General features: G+C 36.6%; 1 long non-coding RNA gene across 1 annotated transcript; it reads right to left on the reverse strand.

The window, feature by feature from the left end:
- Nucleotides 1–431: 431 nt before the first annotated feature.
- Nucleotides 432–1,086, reverse strand: LOC127565552 (uncharacterized). The gene is made up of 2 exons (XR_007954875.1): nucleotides 973–1,086; nucleotides 432–887 (listed from the first exon to the last, which is right to left on the reverse strand). It is a non-coding gene; the product is annotated as an uncharacterized LOC127565552 (long non-coding RNA).
- Nucleotides 1,087–6,382: the final 5,296 nt, after the last annotated feature.

Here is a 6,382-nt window from a genome sequence, read left to right on the forward strand (position 1 = left end):
CGCAACCAGACCGAGAAGAGAGGGAGAGAGGAAGAAGAAGAGACCCAGTCCCATTCCTGCCCCAAGAGTTTGGCTCGTAGCAGGGGGTGAACTTGAAAATTTCAACATTAAGTGCGAGATATATTTATACATTTCCTACACTACTCTTTTTTTTAATGGCCGCCACAACATTTGCTCGACTCAACTTGCGACACGCGGTACAGTCAAAGCAATTGCAACAAGGATGCCAAGCCAAGGATGCTTCTGATTACATATCTTTTATATCTTTAAATTGAAGTAGAAGTCATCTGAATCATGATAGCGGTCTTGACATATATTAAAACTAGATAAAATGCAGTACATTTTATTTAATTAACTATTTTTATTTGTTAGTTTATTTGTCGGTTTATTTCTTTTGGGATTGAAAGCTCAATTTACAAAGACAAGAATGATTAGAATGCGTGCAATTGCCTTTCTTTTATAAAATAATTGAAGTAGGAGTATTTTGATTTTTGATAAAAGTCATTTGATATCTTAAAACTATTTAAATTATTGTGAATTTTATTTCACTATTTATTTATTTAGAGCTAGACAGCTAAGGTTGTAGCCGCAGGAATGCCGAGGATGCTCCAAATGTTGACACAAATCTTGAATGCGTCTTTTTGCTGCATCAATTCAAATAGAAGTCATCTGATTCTTGATAATAGTTATCACTTCTTCCTATAGGTTAGAAGGGTATTATAACTTTGTTCCTTGGGGAAGTCTATATAACAAGCAAAACGAGGCATCTCGGACCCCATAAAGTATATATATATTCTAAATCAGGGACAAACCCCGAGACAGTATAGCCATGTCCTTCCTTCCTTCCGTCTGTCTGTCTGTCCGTATGAGCACCTAGATCTCATAGACTATAAGAGACAGAGATATAATTTTTTTCGGGATCACTTATTATGTCTGCACGCAGATTTCGTTTCAAATTTTTGTCATGCTCACTTCTGCCCTTGCAAGTTAGAGAAAAGTTTGGTACAGACAAGAATAACTATAATCTTATGATTCCGATTGGATAAATATTTAAGAAGTTATTGAGAAAATAAATAAAATAAAATAAAATAAAATAATTAAGTTAATGAGCAACAACGCCTACTTATTATGGATTTTAGTTGCTTTGGCTGACAATCTAGTATATTTTGCACGCTTTAGAATATTTAGAGTGTAGTATCCGCTTCCCATTTTCAATAAAAGCAAAACTTTGCGGTATTATTCGATTATTCTAACAAGAAAGCTACAGTCGAGTGTACTCGACTGTGAGATACCCGCTACCCAATTTGTTTAAAGCCAATATATAAATATACCAATTGGTTTATGTGGTATATCGATATAGTACCGCATTCAAAATATACCATGGACGGCTCAATATACCAGATTGTCAGCCAAAGCAACTCAGACCCCTAGTAAGCAGGCGTTTTTGCCCATACAAAAGTATTTCTTTAATAACTTCAACAATTTCTATCTGATCGCAACCAAATTTTCAGGAATCATAACTACTATAGTTTTTATTATATATACCAAAATTCACAACCTTAGCTTTAAAATTACGCTTGTTATTCGATTTTGTTGATTTGCGGGGGCGGAAGTGGGCGTGGCAAAAATTTGAAACAAACTTGATCTGCGTGCAAACATAACAAGTGCTGTCGAAAAAAACACACCGACAATCTGGTACATTGTGCCGTCTATGGTATATTTTGAATGGTGTACTATATCGATATACCAAATATACCATTTGGTATATTTTTAGTATTATTTAGTATTTTCGGTATATTTTGAAAATGAACCGCAATATTTTGCCTTTATTAAAAATGGGTAGCGGGTATCTCACAGTCGAGCACACTCGACTGTAACTTTCTAACTTGTTAAAATTTGCAACTGAATTATTATCCTAAATGAATTCAGTCCTATGAAAAAATGTTGAGGGTTTCTATTTTATTTTAACTGTTCAGAACTTCTTTGTTATTACTAATTTAATTTTTTAATTTAGGGATTACTTTTATACATTTACTATACTAAAATGTAATTTTGATTTGTCCCTAAGAATTAAATATGGAATATGAATTTATGAAAATAAAATAAATAAAAAATGAATATATTTATATTTTTAATTTGGCAATGTTCTTTTTCCATCTCTGATCTGCACTTGACTGCGATCTTTCTTGGCTAAAGCTGATTTTGAATTTTTGTAGCCCATTGAAGCGATCGCCGTTTGACTTTTTCGGCGACTTCTTTTCTTTGTTTTTGGAATTTTATTTGGTATTTAAAAATCCGTTCGGCTGGCCTTTCTTTGCATGGCAAAAGTGAGCATGTGGATTCCATCGGATTGAAGGGGGAGAAGTAAAGGGGAGAGTCACGATGCAACGGGCAACGGGCACCGAGGAGAGAGAGAGAGAGAGAGAGACGCAAAGGTGGAGGCAATGGGCAACGGTTGACAACGACAAAAGCAACAACAATAATAATAGAACGGTTAAGGGGTTAACTAGAGACTAGATGACTACTGAGGAGAAGAGGAAGAACAGATGGGAAGGGGGAGAAGGGAAGGGGGGAGAGGGGAGCTCTGATCTCTGGCTAAATACTCGCATACGGCGTTTGTGGGTTTATCTTAATTGCAATATCTCTGGATATCTCTTGATTGCAATCTGAGGTGCATCATAGAGCACAAAACTGAACTTATCTCTAGCTAGGCATGCGATTTACGACTACAACTAACCAGAGTGTGTGTGTGTGTGTGTTTGAGTGTGTGTGTGTGTGTGTGTGTGTGTGAGTGTGGCTCTCCCAAGCGCATTGCGATCGAACAAAAAAAAAAAAACTGAAGAAAAAAGCAAACAATGAGGCGGAGTCGCAGTCGCAGTCGGAGACGGAGACGGAGACGTAGAGACAATTCGAGCATTGTCATGTGGTGTATGCTCTATGTGGGATTTGGGCACTACAAATGGGTTAACGGATTTGGAGCACAAATACCGTGGGGTGGAGAAATATGGAGGAGAGGGATAAAGTTATAGAAAACAATTTTCACTCAACATTTAATGCATTTAAAGAAAACAGAAAAACATTCTTGAGGCAATATTAAATAAATGTAAATATAAAATATAATATTATATAATAATAAATAGCAGTGGTCACTACTCAAAATATTTAAATAATATTGCTATTTCCTGATTCAATATGTCATAAAAATTTATTTGGAAAACAATGCAAAATTATAATATAAAAATAAAATAAAAATAATAATATTGTTGAAAAAAGCAGAACACATCTTTACTCTAATATTTATTTAAAAGATATTATATTACAAAAATGTGCCAATAAATAATGTTAGTTAATTTATGATAGCCTTTAGGAAAACATTCTTGATGCACTATTAAATTAAATTCATATGGAAAGAAATGTGTCAAAAATAATTTTCGAACTATTTCAAAAATAATGTTAAGAAAAACAGAAAACATTTCTACTTCAATACTAAAATGAAATTGTAAAATAAAACAAAATGATCAAGTAATAATGTAATATAATAAATATCAGTTCCAAAAATATTTTTGTGATGTGTGAAGGAAAAAAAAACAAATAAAATAGGTATTAATGTTAAATAATTAATTTTAAATAATAAATAGCAATTCTTAAATATTTTAATAACATATGTGGCTGATGGAGGAAGTTCGAAAAAGAACAACAAGTGATTATGGTATTGCTTAAGAAGAATTTACATTGCTAAAACCTGAAATTCTTGAGAGTAATGAAAATGTTGCTTCCTCATTTAAAAATTTCTGATTAAACGCGAAAATGAATATTTTTTACGATATGTGTTAAATAATTGTTAGATAGAAGGCCCTTTTTATTGGGTTTAATATATTAGTTAAGTATTAAATTAAACGAATTTTTTTTAATGATATGAACTTGGATTAGTTTTTTTTTTGATTAGTGATTTATTTTAAAATTTGAAAACTTATTATATCAAAATGCAGTATTTAAAACGTTAATATGGCAAACAAATAAATTGAAAAATTATAAAAATTTGAAATATATTTTGTGAAAAGTGCATATATTTTTGTCCCTTCTGACTTCAAGTTGATGTAAAATTTGTAAATAATACCAATAAACTTTATTATTTTCTACTATGTAACATATGTATGTATAATGATTCTTTAGTATAACAATCAGATTATTTATGAAATAAATTGAGAAATAACTAGGCATGTTTCAGAAAGTAATTACTTACGATTGATCCTCGCGATCGTCTTAGACAAACTATAGAGTCTTGAATATTAATTAGTTTATAAATTAGCAAAAGAAAATGTTTTCCTTTAATCGAATTGCAATAAACTTAGTGTTGATTGTTTTTGATATATGTTTCGTTAAAATGAATAAATAATTAACAAGATTGGATCAGTTCACTTCTCGATTCGGGATGCTTAATTGGCTAATTTGTTAGTGTATACAGAACTCAATATGATTTTAAGTTGAATGCCTAAGCATCGTACAAGTATTTTCTTAATACTATTTGCAGCAAAGTCTCTTTTGTTTTGTTTGCTCTTTAGCTTAAGCAGCCACAGCAATATCAACAGCAACAGCAACAGCCACAGCAATAGCGATGACAACCCACGCAGTCTGCCTATGAATCGAATGACTCGCCTGGGCTGAATCTGAGAGCATAATGAATGAATTGCTAGCTGGATGGCTCTGCGACTGACTGACGGACTGACTGGCTGACTGACTGAGTGACTGACTGACTGGCTAAATGACAAATGGGACTGGCAAAAATGTTGTTAAGGTGGCGCATGACACCGAAAGCAACAACAACTGGAAAAAACTTGAAGACAAACAACAATTACTACTGGCAGGCCAGCATTTAGTCAAGCCCAAGCTGCTGTCGTTGTTATTATTGTTGCTGTTGTTGTTGTTGTTGGCCAGGCCCAGTCGCAGTCGCAGTCGAAGTCTCAAGCACAGCACCAACACCACACACAATCACAATGAGGGCTAAAACGATCAATTTGAGCCACGCTAAACGGTTAGGCAGCCAGATTAAGCATAGCCCCAAAAAAAAAAAAAAAAACAAAAAAATCGATCTGATAAATCGCTTCAAAGTTTGGAATGTGAATGTGAGGAAACCGAGAGAACTATTTCACTACGATTTCAATTGAGTATATTCAAGTAGTTCTTGTCATCTTTTTTTATCTCAATCGCAAGCGCGTATCTTATCTTCCTCGATTTTCTTTTTCTTTTGCTTTGCCATTTCCTGTGGTGGGCATTTAGTGGGTGAGGTAATTGCAATTGCAACAAGCATAAGAGAGTCCTCCCATGGATCGCACTTGCAACACACACGCACACGCAATCATGCAGCAGGCAGCAGGCAGCTTGCAGCATGCAACGTGGCCGTGCCCCTGGCCAAAAGACTGGGCGACAGCTGGGGCTGCTCCACATCAATGAATATGAAATGAGCTGAGGCTGAAGCTGAATCTGAGGCTGAGGCTGAGACTGAAGCTGAGGCTAAGGCGTACCTGCGATATGTCTTGCTCCCATTCGAGTACTCTTTATGCCCTATCTCGCTCTCTGCATCAGCAGCAAGCTCTAAACTCTGGCTCACGCACACGCCACACAGCGGATGAGAAATCAGCGCCCAGATATCATTTTGGGGGCACCAACAACAACAACAACAACAGCATTTGAGTGCAACTGAGCGTAGGCTGGGACAATTTTGTACTTGTAAGTGATCGCACTTGGTCAGAGGAGGAGCAGCAGAGCAGAGCGGAGCGGAGAGTGAGGGGAAGGGTGGAGGAGTCTACAACTTGGTTTTGATTTTGCTTTTTCGTTTTCGTTTCTTTCCTCTCGTTTGTTTGCTGTTCCGATTTTGTTTCTGTTTTTGTTTTTTGGGTGTGCGCGCCCATGCCCAAAGTTGGGTGAATCGAGGGGCATGCCGGGGCCACGCCCAGTTTTTGTGGTCATCAATGGCACCACAGGCAGAGCGCACAGATGATGATCATATTTGTTGCTCATTGCGCTGGCAAGCCCGAGACATCGAGACACACAGATGGAGCTCGACGACGCGTCGCTTGATGGAAGACACACAAAATACAGAAAGCGAGGGCAAGACGGGGGCGCAAGAATGAAGAACGAGGCTTAAAGAGCAGCGGATCAAAGAATGGCACTGGCGCTCGATCGCTTCCTCTGCTCGCTGTACTATTTTCAGTTGGGTTGTCATGCATCGACAACGTCGAACTAATCATATGGCACCAATATGCGTGTGCCGCCGCCTTGGACGCAAGCAGCATGCCACACACACACACACACACGCACACACACACATACACACACACACTTACAAACAGCCAGCTTCAGTCACAGCGTCCACAACTTGGGC

Source organism: Drosophila albomicans, chromosome X (genome assembly GCF_009650485.2).
Source record: "Drosophila albomicans strain 15112-1751.03 chromosome X, ASM965048v2, whole genome shotgun sequence".
Lineage (NCBI taxonomy): Eukaryota > Metazoa > Arthropoda > Insecta > Diptera > Drosophilidae > Drosophila > Drosophila albomicans.